General features: G+C 39.2%; 1 long non-coding RNA gene across 2 annotated transcripts in view; it reads left to right on the forward strand.

The window, feature by feature from the left end:
• The window catches only part of LOC136874987 (uncharacterized), a 106,376-nt gene that overhangs the window by 37,104 nt on the left and 48,864 nt on the right, over nucleotides 1–20,408 (forward strand). For both annotated transcript variants that reach the window (XR_011018322.1, XR_011018323.1), the window contains exons 2-3: nucleotides 11,203–11,328; nucleotides 16,135–16,217. This is a non-coding gene — a long non-coding RNA (uncharacterized lncRNA). The remainder of the gene's footprint in view (nucleotides 1–11,202; nucleotides 11,329–16,134; nucleotides 16,218–20,408) is intronic.

Raw genomic sequence — 20,408 nt, forward strand, 5'->3', positions numbered from 1 at the left:
TGTGGGGATCTTCAAAAGGCAGAAGTATTCAGTCAGCAGTATGTCAAGATTGTTGGTTACAAGGAAAATGTCGAGATAGAGGAGGAGACTGAGGCCAATGAAGTACTGAAATTTACGTATGATAACAATGACATTTACAATAACTTACAAAAGTTGAAAACTAGAAAAGCGGCTGGAATTGATCAGATTTCTGGGGATATACTAAAGACATTGGGTTGGGATAAAGTACCATATCTGAGGTACTAATTTGATTATTGTTTGGTCGGAGGAGCTATACCAGATGAATGGAGAGTTGCTATTGTAGCCCCTGTGTATAAAGGAAAGGGTGATAGACATAAAGCTGAAAATTACAGGCCAGTAAGTTTGACATGCGTTATATGTAAGCTTTGGGAAGGCATTCTTTCGTATTATATTAGAAATGTTTGTGAAATTAATAACTGGTACGATAGAAGGCAGTTCGGTTTTAGGAAAGGTTATTCCACTGAAGCTCAACTTGTAGGATTCCAGCAAGGTATAGCAGATATCATGGATTCTAGAGGTCAAATGGACTGTATTGCAATTGACCTGTCTAAAGCATTTGATAGGGTGGATCATGGGAGACTACTGGCAAAAATGAGTGCAGTTGGACTAGACAAAATAGTGACTGAATGGGTTGCTATATTTCTAGAAAATAGATCTCAGAGAATTAGAGTAGGTGACGCTTTATCTGACCCTGTAATAATTAAGAGGGGAATTCCTCAAGGCAGTATTATCGGACCTTTATGTTTTCTTATATATATAAATGATATAGGTAAAAGTGTGGAATTGGAGGTAAGGCTTTTTGCAGATGATGTTATTCTGTATAGAGTAATAAATAATTTACAAGATTCTGAGCAACTGCAACGTGACCTTGATAATGTTGTGAGATGGACAGCAGGCAATGGTATGTTGATAAACGTGGTTAAAAGTCAGGTTGTGAGTTTCACAAATAGAAAAAGTCCTCTCAGTTTTAATTACTGCGTTGATGGGGTGAAAGTTCCTGTTGGGGATCATTGTAAGTATCTCAGTGTTAATATAAGGAAAGACCTTCATTGAGGTAATCACATAAATGGGATTGTAAATAAAGGGTACAGATCTCCGCACATGGTTAAGAGGGTGTTTGGCGGTTGTAGTAAGGATGTAAAGGAGAGGGCATATAAGTCTCTGGTGAGACCCCAACTAGAGTATGGTTCCAATGTATGGCACCCTCACCAGGATTACCTGATTCAAGAATAGGAAAAAATCCAAAGAAAAGCAGCTCGATTTATTCTGGGCGATTTCCGACAAAAGAGTAGCGTAACAAAAATGTTGCAAAGTTTGGGCTTGGAAGAATTGAAAGAAAGAAGAAGAGCTGCTCAACTAAGTGGTACGTGAGACAATTCCTTTAGTTTTGTCAATTGCCACCTTTTCAATATTGTATGTATTGTATGTATTGAAAAGGTGGCAATTGGCAAAACTAAAGGAATTGTATCACAAGTAGATCTTCAATACGGACAAAGAAAATGAAGTTTATAACCTGTAAGTGGTATGTTCCGAGCCGTCAGCGGAGAGATGGCGTGGAATGACATTAGTAAACAAATAAGTTTGAATGGCGTTTATAAAAGTAGGAAAGATCACAATATGAAGATAAAGTCGGAGTTCAAGAGGACAAACTGGGGCAAATATTCATTTATAGGAAGGGGGTTAGGGATTGGAATAACTTACCAAGGGAGACGTTTAATAAATTTCCAATTTCTTTGAAATCATTTAGGAAAATGCTAGGAAAACAACAGATAGGGAATCTGCCACCTGGGCGACTGCCGTAAATGTAGATCAGTATTGATTGATTGATTGATTGATTGATTGATTGATACGTATTTCTGTATGGTTTGCTTCACTAAGGAATTGTGGTGTCTTTAACTTCTCCCTCATTTACCATGTGCAGGAATTTTAAGTGAGCACAATTTAGGCTGCCTGAATGCTGACATCGTATGCCAGGAGGTGTATAGTACTGTACTATAATAGAGAGCATCAGCATCCTTATCAGCATCATCATGTACTAAAATGTATATAGGACTAAATGTACTAGATACAACATAATAAGCATGTCATCATGGCAAGGCGTAGTGCGTTATCTCTGCTTATCCTGCAGATCCAATCTCGTATTTAGCCCATGCATATGAGGATATGAGTTGTACATTGCCTAGATTTGTAAGTCTCTTAACTCATATATATATAATGAAGCCAAAAAAAAAAAAAAAAGCAGAATAGCTGCTTTCAGAGTTATCCTCAGAACTTTTGTGGTATGGCTGCAGCAGGCACCCAGTGTTACCAGTACAGCCAACCTACCACTAAAGTCTCTCATCTCACTCACCTGTGATTTCACTGAATTTAAGATTGTCATCTCGTCTGATCAGGAAGAACTAAAAGAAGAACTGGAATTCCAAATTGATTATTAAGGTGATTTGCTGGATGAAGTCGAGTAAAACAGCCAGAGAAATTGTCTTCTAAAGTAGTGGCTGAGACACAGGATGGCAAACAGGATGTGTATTTCAAAGTGACAGATGTATTCAATACACTGAACTCTGGCATATTTTAGCCATATTTCAAGTCTTTAAAACATCAACCCTTACTGAAGTAAGTAAATAATTTTTTAAAAATCCAAAACTATAGTTATATATCTCAGCCCTAACTTCAGTTGGTTCTATTGTTATTCAAACTGCCATATGAAAGGAGACCAATATATTTTTCTCATTTTGAACTTTTTACATTTGTTTCAAATCATATAGGCCTATGTATTCTTTTCTGCATATTCTTATTTAATATTAGCATTAATATGGTATCTAACATAAAGAAAGGTGATTGGTAAAGATAATCCTTTTCTACAGTTCCATTTAACCTTTTCACTCTGGTGGACTGCTGTAACAGTTGTGCTGTATGGTAGACTGTTGGAGAAATTTGACATTTATGAGATCTAGTGGTTGTTCCGATACTGTCTAGCGACTAACAGAGGTACCTACTAGATGGCAGGAACAATCCCAAGGTAAGGGTTAAAATGACCTTCATGCTTTTCATTTCCCATGTAATTTTTCTTCACGGCCAACGTATTAGCGCTCCTATAGGTAGCTTCAACGCTTGGTACTAAAATATTTTGTAATGCATGAGAAGCTATGTACTGTAGATGAAGCTTTATCCTCATGTCAGGTACTGACTTTCAAGAAAATTAAGACTCAGCCAAGTCTGTGTCCAAACCTATGGATCTAAAAGTACTATGGGAAGCTTTGTATGAATGAAAACAACTAATTCATGCATAAATATATTTGACAGAAATATACATATTTTGAAAGACATTCGTCAACCTGTCATGACTCAATAATGTAAACATGAGATAGTGGAGAGTGGAAAGTATCCCATACAGCATGCATGAGCAGCCATCGTAGGTAACCGTTCAAGGCATATGTTTTCACTTTGCTGGAATGAAATATCAATGAAATGTCAAGATACTGTTGAGTGCCTCTGATAAAGAAGAAATATTTAGGTAAACAGAGGGGGGGGTGTTGCAGCTTTTGCAATAGCATTTCAACTATTTCCTTGATAGTTTTAAGGCACTTTTAATTACTTTTCTGAACATAGTTTGCCCACATTTGTAGGTCTTGCATTATGTTCTATTTATCAGTGTGTCTATCACGTACCTGCTCAGAGAATCAAAACACTATGATGTCATTGTAGAAATGAGAGGTAAGACAAAGTGTATGGAACACATGCTCAGAACAAGCATTCTATTTGGCAAGGTTCAGTTGTCCCATCTAGCAGCAGTATAATAACCGTAACACTGTCCTTCATGTTTACCAGAAGACATGGATATATTTCCAGCTTGTGATGATTTATTAGTTAAGAAAACCAAACCCAAATTATGCTTGAGTACTGTGTTCAATGTGTTAAATCTCATTTCAATATTGATCATACACTGAACAATATTGATCACTGCTGTATATGTAGAATGCCTCATCAGTCAACATATGAATTGATAGCTAGGAGTGAACAGCTGGAGTGGTGAGGTTTATGAAGTACGTGATTGGTAAACAAAGAGTTTACTCAAGGGTATCAAATAGCTGATGACAGAATCACTTACAGAAACTTGTAAGGGAGTATTAAATGCAGTTAGGGATCATTGGGCATTACTGAAGCTCGGATATGGTATGGTCACATTGTGGTTCTTCTTTAAAGTGAGACGAAATGTTATGTTATATTTACTCAGTGACCAAACTGAATAATCTAATGGAATCTGCAGGATGATGAATTTCATGATTTATGTTTGCCATGTGTTTTATCATAGTTTTATACAGATTTAATTGTTTTTATATTTTCCTTACTTTATTGTTTGTATACTTTCGTTAAATGCATGAGTGTTTATATGTGTGTTATGTCAGTGTTCTTTTTCTCCAGGAAGATGATGCAAGTTTTCATTGTTGCTCTCAATTTATTTGTAAGAATATTCTACCATACAGTTAGAACCATGTCCACTACCTGGTTCTGGCTGTGGTGAGGGACTCAACACTATTCTTTCCACCCTTCCTGTCTCATCACCACAGGTATTCTATTGAATCAGGCCCTTCTCTCCAGATCACAGTGCTTACGATATTGTCATATAAATGCCCTCTGTCTTCCTGCATACACTGTTGAATTGGGCAGCTACATATCGTATGTATCAGTGAAAGTTGGCTCACATCTACTATCCCATCCTCTGTGGTAGCAATTGATTGCTATGAACTTGTCCACTGGGACAGATCCAATGTTAGGAAAGGAGGTCGAGTATACCTTATTATAGAAATGACTTGTAAGTCATTGCATGTTCCTTTAGCTGGGACCTGAGTTCAAGTTTGTTGAGGTACCTGTTAGCACTGCAAAAGTTCCCCGTGCATTTGTCCATTAAGCTTGTGGCAAAATGGACATGACTGAGATCTAAGCTTATTGATTCGACCTTGTGCCTATCCATGCACATTAATAATCATAGGTAGCTTTAATATGAACCTAAAGTAAGAATTAGCCCATATTCGGAAATTCGTAGGCATGATGTATTTCCATAACCTGGCCATCCTTCCTTCAAATCCTAGTAATAACTTATATACAAATAATCACACCTCACATATTAATGTATCCTACAGCTAACAATCTGCAGAAGGTTGTAAATCATGGCCAAATTCCTATTCCATCAATCTCAACTCATGACCTAATTATCTCAGTCTACTCCTTTTGTGTACCCAAGTACAGGCTAAACTTCACCATCTGTAGCAATATAAAAACATTGATTTGGGTCACCTAAGGTATGATGGCTATAACCTAACCTGGAATGATACTCTACTTCTAGACAATTTTGACACAAGTGTTGACAGGTTTAATGCTTGTGATACCAGACTGCAGGACAAGCATACTCCCAAACGTCGTGTGAAAGTTAGTCACCATCCCTAACCAAGGTTAAATGAGAAAATTGAAATTATGATGGCTCATTATGATGCATGTTTGTAGATTACAAGAAAAATCTCAGTGGTTGTGATTTCCAAAGCTACCCTATGGTTTGAAACTCAGTCAAGTGAGTCCTAGGAAATCAGAAATATAAATATTTGACTCTCATTCAAGTAAACTAAATACAAGTAACACTTGCTCACTGGGTATTTGAAAGGTCAGCAGCATTAGAGGGAACCAACAAGCTTAATACGTATTTTTTAGAATATAGAATACCTCCTAATCCAATTACCTAAACAGGCATGAATGTGTACCAATCATTCACCCCACAGCGTAATCGCCTACATTTTGTTCTGGCAGCCATGATATGAAGGTACTTTATTCAAGTAAATCTGCAGCTGTAATGTAGATAACAGCGTTATACATTTTCATCCATACTATTATGAGTGCCATTTTTCCTGTTGTGAGACATTTTCAACTACTGTCTTAAAACTGTTACCTTTTCATCATTCTGGAAATGTACACCTGTTGTTACAATACTGTAGCGGCTCAAACCCTGAGTCCCAACCAGCATTTATCTCAGGGGATGTTATGGCCCGAATCTATCGCAACTAATAAACAACAAAAAAGTATGAAGATATAGAATCAACAATTAAATATATGGGCGCCATCTAATCAGTACTACAGGGTTGAATGGGACACTAATCATTAACTTTAAGGCTCATCATGAAAACACACAAAAATATATTAAATCAGATCAAAGCGAAAAAAAAGGAATGGGAACGGATATTTTAAACTGTCACCAAGGGTTTACTATTCTACAAGAACAAGAACCTGGAACTGTTTCCGTGCAAATGCTAAAGGAGCATTTTATTTAAATTAAATTTGAATACACACACAATTCGTTGACCCTTATTTGCCGATAATTTGGCAAATTATTCCTGAAAATTTCACATATAAGTATTTTACTCTGTAGACCACCCGTCCACATGGGTGGTTGTATCGTGGATTTCCGAAGGTTGCAATTCGACCCTCGTGACAACACAATGACAGTTTATGGTCATTGACCAGTTACCTGTTGGCCAGGTGGGCATGATCACAGGTATCATGTCATCACCTCCATCTTTATTTAGATGAGACCAATCCGAGATAATACAAAACCATCCCCAGGTTCCTAACCAAGATATGCTATCGTTAACTGAAGGAAACGACAAAGAGACTCCAACCTAATGGACCAGATGTAGGGATTTGCCATCACCTTAATCATCACAAACTTAACTTATTATCTACAACACCTTGACATTATTACGTTGTTTCGCCGGCTTACTTCCTTAGTATCTGTCATCATCATCCGAAATAATAAAAAATATATATTTTATTTTATTATTATCAGTGGATATTATCATTATCATAACATTTAATCATCATTGATTTAATATTTTCATTTCATTTTTCACCATTATTATTATTCTAGGAAATATTGTAATACATTCTTCTTTTATTCTTCTTCAAATAATTATGATAAATTCGTTTCACTTATTACACTGCAGTTAACAATTATTATGTTCAATGTGACCCTTTACAATTTGGATGTAGTTTGGCACTAAGCAATCAATTTAAGACAAGATTTACTTGGATTATTATTATTATTGTTGTTGTTATTATTATAATATTTTCTTTAGAATTTAGTCACATATTTTAAATCCCACATGAACCACCAAGATCCGATTTCCCATCGGTCGTGACACAATAACAGTATTCGAAACTGCAACCATCATTTCGTACTGTCATTGATTTATGGGAACAGCATGTCCTCCCAAGACAAATCTCTGATCCCATAGCACCTCATGGCTGAGAATCTACATTCAGTTCCTGTGATTGCTAAATTATTCCTTCCTCTTCATTTGAAGTCAATTTATTCCACTGGAACTCTTCAAAACATTTAATTCACTAATTAATCCTCGGTGCGTGGACTCTTCTGTCACTCATAACACCGAAATCGGCATATAATATCGACGTAGGCCTCGGGATTCATCTATTTCTTCATCAACATCAGTACAACTCGATTTCATCTCATGCCGGATTTTTGTCTCGCACGAATTCAAAAATGAGCCTAAACCTTTCTGGGCCTTCAACATAGCGTGACCATCATCTACAAGTCCCTCTATCGCTATTATTATGGAGTCCAAAAACATTAAATCAGCCATTAATGTTAAAATCAAATTTACTGTCCGAATGAAAGTCTTCTACGCCACATGTTTTCTCCATATCTCTATTACCGGTACTTTAACTTGCAATCATTCTATCAAACTAGGCCCGTGCCATTACTCATAGTGCATTATTATTAAACACTCATTTGGACATTACCCATGTTCATTTATAACTTCGATCATTCTACTTATTATTATATTTCTGTCCACTGGCGAAACTTCGCGGCTCACATAATCATTGATATTTACAGAAAAAAAATGGACCACATTCCGGTTCCACAACATTTAGATTTACTGGGTACCCTCAACCTCTGGATAGTCTTACAATATGCCTTAATATTTACAAAGTTTACGACAACTGACCTTAAGTCAGACAAACCCTTCGGATCACTTTAAAATGAATATCAATTTATCTCTACGTGAAACGTGCTCCCATACAATCATGAACACTTCAAGCACTTGAACAAACTAAATCAACCCTAATCTACTCTACAAAATAATTAAAAATCATATGAGTGTTTGATATAATTATCTACATATTAATTTGGCCCTTTGTCTACCTATATCTGAATTTAACGAGCCGGGAAGCGGCTCGTTTAACAATCAAGTTACCATAATGAAGAAATACGATTCCCTCCCGTTAACCGGACGAGGTGCACCGGCCCCGTCCATTTTATCACTGCATCCTACTGGTTTTCATGCCAGCTTGAAGAGGTAATCCAGTGCACTTTTCAGATTTTTTACACATATTAAATTTTAAGCTAAAAATTAGCATTTTAACAATTTTACACACACTAATATTGAAATGAAAATTTACACTTCAGGCCTTTTATCTGACCCGCCTAATTCACACACATATATTCTTCATTCCTTCCTGGCAGGAAGGAATTTGTGACACCTCGATATCACCTTCAACGGCCCTGCGCGCACTCGTACTTCAAACCCGGCACTCCCGTAACTGTTTTTGTCCTTGTATGCGTCCACGAGACTGACCAGGTATCATTCCGAATCTGAATGTCTACAGGCATCTGATTATGTCGAACAACAGGGAACGTTCCCGAGATAGAATATCTCACTCCTACCCGTAGGTTTAGATTTAGTTATTTCTGTCCATCGTGATTTCCTCGCCCTGAAGCGGAAGGCAGAATGTCATCAACTCAAGCTTCAGAGGGCTATAACGTGCCCTTTATGGAGTGGGAACTCCGTAGCGCCTTAGTGGTTTGTAAGGACCCGTCTCCTGGACCAGACAATATCCATAACCACATGTTGAAACACCTTCGTGAGGATAGTTTACTATATATGCTTTGTGTGTTCAGCCGAATCTGGATAGAGAGTGAGTTTCCATTTCAGTGGTGAGAAGGCATCGTCATTCCTGTCCGGAAGCCTGACAATGATCCTAAGTATGCAGGAAGTTACAGACCGATTTGTCTTACAAACTGCCTGTGTAAGAGGATGGTAAATCGCCGACTTGTGTGGTGTCTGGAGAAACGAGGACTCTTGTGAAATATGTGTTTATTTTTTGTATGTGTTTGAGGAGTTATTTCATATTGGTTAAAGTACGGTGTACTGCTTTAATTTTATTATACATGTGAGAGTGTTAGTACAGTGAAACTCTGATAGATTATACATTCATGTATCTGTAGATAACTGTAGAAGATGGGGTTGAGTGTAAGAGAAGGCAAGGAGCCGTAACTTTGTCACTTCAAAGAAGCAAAATAAAGAAGAAAGAAAATAATAATAATAATAATAATAATAATATGGATACATTAAGTATTATTATCTGGGGGTATGTAACACTAATTTTTTTGTGTTTAAATCATTGTTTTCTTGAAGGAATTAATTCATATGTTTATACATGTAATTAATATACATGGTGTAAACTGTCTATGTTTTTATTCTTGGGTGATACGCATGACAAAATTGTGTAAATTTTTGCTCCTGCAATATGTAATCTCTGTATGTGGTATGTGATCTTCTGTCTGTTCCTGTGCCCTTTCTGAAGTGCATATAATTTTGATGTGCAGCAACTTCACTATTCATTTTTCCATTCTAACCTCTTGGAAATTCACATCATTTCTGCACTAGGTGGGCAGATATAGCTTTTCCATGATATCTATATAAGTATAGACCTAGTCCATGCATTTTCTTAGATAAGGTATCTATATATAGACCTCTTTGCACCACCACTTGTACAGTAACACTCATTCTTCAGACATTCTAAGGTTATGATCCACCATTTGGTACACTGATGGGATTACAAGCTAGTGTGTATGTAAGTCCAGTGACTGTTCCTTTGTTTATGTGGTATACATACTTCATGCATTTCTTTGTTGCTTCCTTTTTTTTTAAAGTTGAGGGTGAGAGCACTAGGGTGTGACATCAATATCCTCCTCCTGATCAAATGAATACACCAACTGTCTTAGGACAGTGTTCATAAGGAAGAACTAGAGCTGTTAGTCACTGACTAAAATTTGAAAAATAAGTCCTTAATATGACATATAAGTAAGTAATATAAGTGACATATAAGTAAGTAATATAAGTAAGAGTAGAAAACCATTGTTCACCTCGAATGCAGATACTCATAAAAATGTTTTGAACACCATACTGTGCGGCATTCCCTGTATGGGAATAAACATGGATAAGAGCTGAGACAGAAAGAGTGATAAAAGAAACCTCCAAAATGTTCTGTTACGAAAATGTGTCAAACGTCAGATTGGAAGTTCAGGTTGCAAATAAATAGCTGGTAAGTAATGTTGGAAAGGGCAGAAAGTTTAGCCAAAGTCCTTAAGAAGAGATTGGTATCAAGCAAGTTGGCCATGTGGTTACGAGCACGCTGCTCTTAGCTTCCATTTGAGAAATAGTTAGTTTGAACTCCACTGTTGGCAGCCCTGGGGACGTTTACTGTGGGTGGTTCCCATTTTCACACCAGGCTGTACCTTAATTAAGGCCTTGGCAGCTTCCTTCACACTCCTAGTCCTTCCCCATCCTATTGTTGACATAAGACCTATCTGTGTCTGTGCAAAATAAAGGAGCTTGTAAAAAGAAAAAAGCATCGGTAGAATGCATGCTGAGAAACCCTGGAGTCTTACAGCTTACTACAGTGAAGTGTATGGAGTCAGGATTAAGTAGGGAATTGGTACACATTATAGTGGTTGTAGACTCTAATGCTTATTAAGACATTTAGGAGGTTAGCACAGGATATGGTGATAAGGGCACCTGTATCCAATCAGTCTTCAGACTTGGAGGGGCATTGGAAATATAGTAGCATTGTCAATAGTTTCTCACAAATGTGCCTATGGTTCAGTCCCAGCCAGTGCATGTATTATGTTTAAAATAAAAGACGTGTACCTGTGTGATTTAGATTCCATGTATGACAGGAGGTTTTGAGGCTGTGATAAGGAAATTGACAGTCATGCAAAGCTACAGGATTGCTTCCCTGCTTGATTAGTCTATGAACTTAATGCCCCAACAATGATGATGATGATGATGATGATGATGATGGTGATATATTTTCTGTGCCTTGTTTCATTAGAAAGTCAGTGGAAGTGTTTTACTACTTCAGCTGATGCAAATACTTCAGTTGCTGTGTGAAATGGACCAGAAAGTAAAGATCAAGGAAGAATTGGTCAGGCCAGAAGAAATAGCAAGTACATCATCTGTAAGTATCCTTCCGGATTGATTCATAATCACTGGAATTTAATTCATGTTCAACAATTCTGTGTTAACAATATATGTTGGAAATGAAATCTTTTAATATCCTACTCTTTTAATTAGTGAATATTCAGGGTTATTCTAGGTGATTCAGAACAAGAAACAAATTCTTCTACTTTTAATAGGTATTTTCGCAGGTGCTTTATTGTTTCTCCTTCCATTGCATGGCACATCTAGGTGGTAATGTGACTGATTTCTTGCATGTTGTAACATGCCCATGATATTCTTGGTGATGGCATCCTTTGATGTCGTTCAGTGTTATTGAAAATTGAGGGCAGTTGTTGAATATTGGAACATTTTATTCATGCCATTTTCACCAGGGATAGCTTAAACTGTCAAAATAACTGAGCTAAAGCACCTACATCTTACCTATAGGGCCTGGTTTGATTCCCAGCAAGTTGAAGTATTTTTAGCTGAAACTGAGGGCTGGTTCAAGGACAATTCATTGCTAAGGGCAGAAATGCTGGCCTCGTCTCAATCCCAAACTCTCATTTGTATTGATTTATATCATTAGAGGACAATGTTTAAACATTATTCCCAACGCCCTTGTTTACGTTCGTCTTATGGTTCGGCTGAACGGTAAATGTTTTACTTCATTGCCAAGGGCAGAAATGCTGGCCTCGTCTCAATCCCAAACTCTCATTCGTATTGATTTATATCACTAGAAGACAATGTTTAAACATTGTTCCCAACGCCCTTGTTTAAGTTCGTCTTATGGTTCGGATGAACGGTAAATGTTTTACATGTGACTCAGTATGAAATGCACCAGGAACTGGAAATTCTGTGACAGGTACACCGGCACCTTTTATCAGAATGGAGTGTAATATTTGTAGTGAGGATATGTTTAAAAGAAATTCCTTTCATTTTGTCAGCAGATTTCTTTTCTTTTGTTATTTGCTTAACATTGCACCGACACAGATTGGTCTTATGGATACAATGGAATAGGAAAGGCCTAGGAATGGTAAGGAAGCGGCCGTGACCTTAATTAAGGTACAGCCCCAGCATTTGCCTGGTGTGAAAATGGGGAAACCATGGAAAACCATCTTCAGGGCTGCTGACATTGGGGTTGGAGTCCACTATCTCCAGGATGTGAGCTCACAGCTGCGTGCTCCCAACTGCACAGCCAACTCGGCCAGTGTCAGCAGATTTCAACACCATGGAAGAGTACTGCATGTTCCATTATAGCTGAATATAATGTAATTTAAATTGAAATTGTCCTTCAAAATCTATGACAGTTTCATTTACTCTTCCCATACTGGTAGTCTGTTTTCCCTCTGTGCAGTTTTATAGTGTTCCACTTATCACAAACAAATGTTGGCACAGAAAGGGAGACATTTATTGCAGCCAATGGCAATTTCCAAAATAAATCACTCATTATTGCAGAAATGAGTTAGTGAGTTCTTTAGCTGTTTACATCACATTACATTACAAAGCAGACGGTTGGTGGTAATTCTTGTTCTGGCAAACTTCGTGGTGAAATATCTTCTCACATATGACTTAATTCATACAATTGTTGAGTCCCATCTCATGATATCATTGTCAAGATTGGAAATTAGCTTTTGTGATGCAGGTGTAGAGAGCAGAAGTAGGTGCAGCCTCTATTCTAGCAAAAAGTAGGGCTGTGGCCTGCTTGCTGCTGGCTGAATAGCTCAGACAGTAGAACAGTGGCCTTCTGAGCCCAACTTCACAGTTTTGATCCTCGTCAATCCAATAGTATTGGAAGGTGCCCACATAAGTCAGATTCATGCTGGTAGAACTACTGGCACGTGTAAGAATTCCTGCAGGACAAAATTCTGAACCCTCAGTATCTTCAAAATCCAATAAAACGTAGTTAGTGGGATGTAAACCAATAACATTATTATGAAATCCCACTCTGGTGAGATACAGTTTGCACAATGCACTGTGTCTTTTGGTGTTGTTCAGAAAAAAGTTTTTCCCATGTATTTTGTGACTCGATCTCATCCATGATTTGGTCAGTATGATACTGACTGAGGTATTCACATTCCCAATACAGCCAGATCCTGTAAGAGTACAGTGTTGTTACATGCCAGACTGCCAGGTCCACTTAAATATATACACGAACCTACCTGTGATCTTGATATTTTTATATAGGCCTACATTTTAAACATATTTCTTATCAAATGAATCAACTTTTATACAAATTCACTTATCCAGCTCCCTTTGACTCTCTTACCATCTTTCTGATCTTTTTATAGATAAATCAGAAGAATCACCAGCTTCAAGCTTGGTGAAGTTATGCTGTTTTGATATTAGTGTAAATTTATTATAGACCATTGTTTGAAGCTATTCTTAAAATGGTTTCTATTTGGACTGAATTTCCTAACACAAAAAGACAGCAAATGCACGGAAGAGATATAGCCCCGAAAGCCTGCAGTTCATGAGCTGATGTGTGGTCTGCGTTATAGTTACTCTTGGCCTTTATTCTCAATTTTCTAGACTGGGACCTCTATCTCATTGTAAGATGGCTCCTCATTGTTCTCTTGCAGCCTTATTAGGCCTTGAACTGGCCCTCAGATCAATATAGAATTCCTCGACCTTGCAGTGAATTAAATCCCAGTGCCTGTGGGTAGAATTCAGACTTGCTATCCCTGGACTGTGAGGCAAGCACATAGTCCTTTAGAATCTGAATAAAAAATGTTATAACTTTAGTAAATTTTGATAAAACCTTCTGTTGAGTGAAGGAAAATGCACAGGAACTGATCATTTATAGAACAAACTTTGACACCATAAGGAAGTCATTGGCATGGATATGAGATCCAGTGTATGTTTGTTTGGTGATAAAATTCATCCATGGGAACACAAGTAATTTCAAGGAACAAACATGTGACACACAATAGGATGTTGATGACATGATATTCTGGGATGAAATGACATTGTGTGAGGGATTGTCCTTCTCTTTTACTGTTGCTCTCTCCTTCCGTGCTGTCCTCTCATAATGTTTATCCTATTGTGTTCTTTTTCAAGTTCCTGTATTATAGGTAAACTCGTGTCCTCATCCCGAGAATGTGCAGCTCTTTTCAGGTTCACCTCCAGTTGCATATACCATTTTCACCACATACAAGCCCTCCTGCCTTCTTAAATGTCTGGAAGTACCAGCAATTAGACCCATTCTGCCAAGGAGGGCATCTAATGACGCTAACCATTATGCTACAATTTTGACATGATACAGTACTTGTTGGTTCATTTCCATTTAAAAAATTTTAACATTGATGGTCAAATACTGCATTTATTGAGGAGGAATGAAATTTATTTTGTAAACTGTTGAGATATGGGCCAATCTGTCATCTGTTTATTACGTAGATGTAGACACTAAGGAGGTGCTCCATGTGGATACCATGCATTCTTACACATGTTTCAGACCCTCTTGTCAGTGAATCATGAACTTTTGAGATCATCCTGGCTGTACTTAGATTTGGTCGCATGAATTGTTTATGCCCCTGTACCATGCATGTTGTGGATAGGTTGTTCTCACACCCATGTATGTAGTGTTCCCATAGCCAGAAATCAAAAGGATTCAGGGCAAATGAATGGGGAGAATGTGTTACTGATATCTCCTCAACTATTCATTCACCCTTGAAATGTTTCCTGGGTTAGATGCTGTTTTACAAGGTATAGAAGTTGGGGTATTACCGTTTTGTGCATGAAATACATCTGTTTTCTTTCTGCATTGGTAAAGTTCCCCAATTAAGCTGTTAATTCACTGTAGATGTGGAAATTGATGATACTCAATGCCAGTTAATGTTTGTGGTGAAACATATGGTCTTAAGAGTCTGTCACACATGATTCCTGCTGACACATTGATACTGAAGCAAACCTAATGCCATATCTCCACGATTGCGCAGAAAATTTACGTCTGCCTGAATGGATATGTTTTGGTAAATAAATATGCCATCTTCTTGTAAATCCTGCAACTTCTGTAAGTAAAATGCTGTCTGTGAACTGTGGATCTTCAGTGTCCAAGCTAGGAGCAGTGGCAGAACTCTAATCTCGACATAGTTGTCTGGTGGCCGAAGAGCTTGCACATGTTGTAAAATAAAAGGTAAAGTAACTGATTGTGCAGAACTGACCATACAAGTGTGTGGTTATTTCCAGTAGCATTGGTTCTTCACAAAACTTGTTGTTGAAGAATCATGTGTTTTAAGTCCCAACACATGCTTCTCCAACTCCAGCATGTGGACTGTGTGACTCCTACTGGATCTGTTCTTCTTGCTGCAAATGATCCCATGTCTGCGAGTCACCAGAATAGCCCACTGAATATTACTGCAAAAGGAATGTGGAATTGTGGATGTTGTTCAGCGTACATGACACGGGCCTGTAGCTAACCCATAGTGGAATACCATGTCCACCATTTCCTTCAAGAAATGGTAAGACTTAGTTTCACTATTTAAATAATTCACTCTGTACAGAATCTCCAGTTTTGCACTGATACATTACTGCACTAGCAGCACAACCTCAACTCTACCAGTACAACAGTCAGTGCACTGCAAACACAACCATCAGGAATGTACACTGAACTTCAACAGGAAGATGGTCTATATCGAATGCTACACATATTCGGCACAAATAGGGTTGCCCAAATCTCAACAGATGTCATTTTTGGATATGTAATTTTAGGGTTATTCTGGCATTGATAAATATTACCTCCTGTAGGAATATGGGACACATTTAACATTTTTATTCTTGTTACTTCTTTACTATTGTTTTCTTAATTTACTTTCCGTATTTCTTACAGCCTTCAGCGGACGTGAAGGATGAACTAATCATACAAGAACCTACACTTGATCATCTTCTACCATATTTCAAAGAAGAGGAGATGTAAGTACAATTTATATTTTACACCCCTAACACTTGTTCCCTCTGTGTGCAAGTCAAGATCCCAGGTTCAAAGCTTTTCCATGTTGTTCTGTTGAAAGTTGGATCCTTTGTGTTGTGCAATGTCAGCAAGTTTACATGATCAAACTCATGATAACTCAGCTCTTGATCCTCGAGAGATTTGGTGTACTTTGCTATCTAGTATCCGTTAGAGTGTGATAGACAAGCAGCCAGCTTATTCCTATATGCTCAGGTTTCGATTTCTGGTGTGGTTGTATATATTTACGTTGATCCAAGAACTGGTTCAAAGGCCACTCAGCTTACATGATTAGAGTTGGGGTGCTTTGTGACAGTGAGATGGCTTTCCACGTCGAAAAAGCCAAGAATAGGGCTCAGAAGATTGATTGTGCTGACCAGAAATCACCTCATAATGTGGAGGCCTTGAGTCTGAGTAGTGATCGCCTCGTAGGCCAAGGTAGGCCCATTATGGCTGTCACTGTGGGATCATGTTTTTGATGTTTTGAAATTCTGTCCAATTTTAACAACCCACTCCACTCATTTGATGTGACATTCATGCGAATATTGGCTAGGCCTTCGTCTCACTTGACGTGACATTCGCCCGCCGTGGCTTACGTACTAGTTTATATTTTGATCACCCCTGCAATGTTTTCCCTTTTGCGATCTTCGATAAATAGAACAGGAATATGGCTTATTTACAGCTCTCCTTCTCAGAACATGTACCATAATACAATGCCCAGTTGTAGCCTCTGAAAGCACAAATTTTCATTATGTGTCAGTCAGTCTTGTAGCCACAGTTCCGGGTGTGGTAAAGGCCAGTGACAGCAGTGCTACTGCTGAGTTATTGAAAATGATTTGGAGGACAGTGATGACAATTATTATGATAATGAAGAAGAGATTTTAAGTGAAAGTGACAGTTCCTCTGGTAAAAGTTACTTTGAAATCGTATTGAATGTTCTGTGCCAAAGCAAAACATAGTGACTGTGTTGTGGGTTAGTAATAGTGATAGATAGATAGATGAGAAATGGGTGAGCCCTGTCTTCACAGAGCTCCACACGTAGGTCTATGAAGACCCTTTGTGCCCCTTAAACAGGTTTGCCTAGTCCAGCCCTAGTGCTCCTATAAAGGATACCAGTGTCCGGATATTGGCATTCCTGATGTCTTCCAGGCTCACAAAATGTGAGCCAAGGTATCGATGTCTAGTGCTTGCAAGAGCCTCGCACTGACATAACGCATGCGCGGAGGTCTCCTCCTCCTTACTGCATCTTCTACACATCGCATCCTGGGTGATTTTCATGTTGTGTAGGTGTCTCTGTAAGGTATTGTGGCCTGTTAACAGTCCAACTACCATTCTCAATCTGGTCCTATTCAAATTCATTAGGACCTTTTTATAACTTTGGCTAGGCCCTTTGATAAGTTCACGTGCCCGCCTTGCTATAGTTAACCTCTTCCAAATATCTAAGTGAGACTGGCTTGTCCTCTGGGATATTACCAGTCTCACGCTTCTGAGTGACACTCCCAGGAAGGGCTCTGGTCCTGTGAAAGAACCTTTTGAGCCTTGTTTCGCTAGTTTGTCAGCTTCTTCATTTCCACTGATACCTGTGTGCTCAGGGACCCATAATAGGGTAACTGAGCTAAATTCACACAGCTGATCTAACATCCTTTGGCATTCCCATACCAGTTTTGATGTTGTTTTAACTGCACATAGTGCTTTTAGCGCTGCCTGGCTATCACTGCAAATAGTGATGCGTCTTCTGTGTCCAGGCATATTCCATATATATACAGCACAGGCTAATATTGCGTATACTTTGGCTTGGGAAACAGTAGCATATTTACCCATAGGAAGGGAGAGCCTTGTCTTAGGCCCCCAGACCCCGGCGCCTGTGCCCGTCTCCGTCCGCGCCCCATCTGTGTACCTTGTACAGCCCCCAGACTTAAGATGGGCCCCAGCATCCGCGGCCCACTCCTCCCTTGTGGGTATCACCACTGTAAATTTATAATTCAAATTAAAGCTAGGCTTCATCAGATCCCCGATCATCATTGTCATATGGCAAGTCTGGTGAAGCCTTGTAAGAATAGAGGCATGACCTCTATTCGGGTTTTTGAAGGACCATCCTCCGAGTGACCAGGGGCGATAGGCACTCATTCCCGCTATTACCTTAACATATAAATGTAAGGGGGGAAAACCTAGGATGGCCTCCATTGCACATAATGGTGTAGTATCCAGTGCCCCTCTTATTCCTAGACACGCAAGTCTTTGGACACTGTTTAACTTGGCGGTCACAGTTTTACTCTCCGAACCTGGCCACGAGACTAAAGATGCTTAGGGGATCGTGGGCCGTACAATAGAGATATAGAGCCACTGGACCACCTTAGGTCTTAGGCCCCAAGTCTTCCTGACGGCCCTGCGACAGGCCCACATAATCTTGCGAGCCTTATCCACCTTATAATCTATATGTTTCTTCCAACTCAGTCTCGCCTCAAGGATTACCCCTAGGTACTTAACTGAGGTTATCTTAACTAATTTTTTCCCAAATAGGAAAGGCTCTGACAGTCCGTCTAGCCTCCTCCTCCTGGTAAATACCACGAACTCCGTCTTATCGGGATTAACCGACAAGTCTGTCTCGTGGCACCCTCTTTCCACCCTATGTAAAGAGCTCTGTACGAGCTCGGAAACCGTGCTGGGGAAATTTCCTACCGCCATCAAGCTTATGTCATCTGCATAGCCTTGGGCGTATATTCCTCCAACATTTAACCTGGTAAGTAGTTCATCCACTACCAGACACCATAATGTTGGTGATAATACTCCTCCCTGTGGACACCCCCTGTCTATATTAGCTCTCAACATTACTGCGTTGAGGGTAAACAGAACTTGACGGCCCTGCAGTGAGGCCATAATCCATTTTATGATCATGCTGCTCACTCCTCTTCTCTCTAGACTACATAGAGCCGAAAGATGTATAGTTAAAGGCCCCTTCTATATCTAGGAATACAACCATAGCAAGTTGTTGCTGATCCAAGGCACTCTCCAGCCTAGAAACTAGCTGGTGTAGTGCCGTCTCAACCGACTTCCGTGGTTGATATACATGTTGATGAGAATGCAGGGGAAAGTCCCTTAATACTTTCTCCCTGATATGTCTATCCACCAGCCTTTCCAAGGTCTTAAGTAGAAAAGACGTTAGACTAATGGGTCTATAATCCTTAGGTCTAGTATATGAAGACCTTCCGGGTTTAGGCACATACACCACCTTCGCCTGACGCCACAAGTAACAGAGGCTCTAAAGGTTCTGACCAGGTATGGTATAAGGACGTCCCCCACCCCGCTTCCTGAAGAAGTGCCGGGAAGATCCCATCCACCCCTGGGCTTTTGTAAGGGGCAAAATATTCTAATGCCCACTTAACCCTTCTTGGGGTAACAATCTCTGCGGCTTCCTTCCAGCCACTTTTATCGGGTCTGAAATATCCGCTAGATTCTACCTCACTTTTCGTGACTGCCGAACCTGGAAAGTGGGCATCAAGCAATAAGTTCAGGGTCCCCCTGTCTGTGGATGTATACCCACCCGAAGGCGACTCCAATGAACCCAGCCTTGTCCTTCTATCCAAGGTTAAAATTTTATGAAGCCTTGCCGCTTCATGTTGCCTTTCAATGGATTCACAAAACTGTCTCCAAGATTTCCTAGAAGCCTTTTTGACTTCTGACTTGTACCTTCTTTGTGATTCTTTGTAAGAATCTAGGCTTTCTTGATCCTGAAGTTCCCTGTATTTATTCTGGAGCCTTCGTGAATTTCTCCTCAGGTGTTCAAGATAACTATTCCACTTGAAGCTTCCTGTTACTCTTTTTGCCTTAACAATAGGGCAGTTTAATTCATAAGAGATAACCAGTGTCCGTGTGAGAAAACTCACACTGAGCTCCAGCTCCTCTTTGTTTTTAATTATATTTGAGGGTCCTCCCTCCAGTCCCCTCCTCACGTCCTCCCTAAGAGACGTCCAATCGGTTCGCTTAGGGTTTCTGTAAGACAGGATCTCGAGGGAGCCCTCTATATAAAACACAATGTGTCTACGATCTGACAAGGAAGGCTCCAAAGAAACCTTCCAGTCTTTAAATTCCTGTATGATTCCCATGGAACCCAGGGTAAGATCTATGATCCCCGCACTCCTATTATTAATGAAGGTAGG

Source organism: Anabrus simplex, chromosome 5 (assembly GCF_040414725.1).
Source record: "Anabrus simplex isolate iqAnaSimp1 chromosome 5, ASM4041472v1, whole genome shotgun sequence".
In the NCBI taxonomy this organism is placed as follows: Eukaryota; Metazoa; Arthropoda; class Insecta; order Orthoptera; family Tettigoniidae; genus Anabrus; species Anabrus simplex.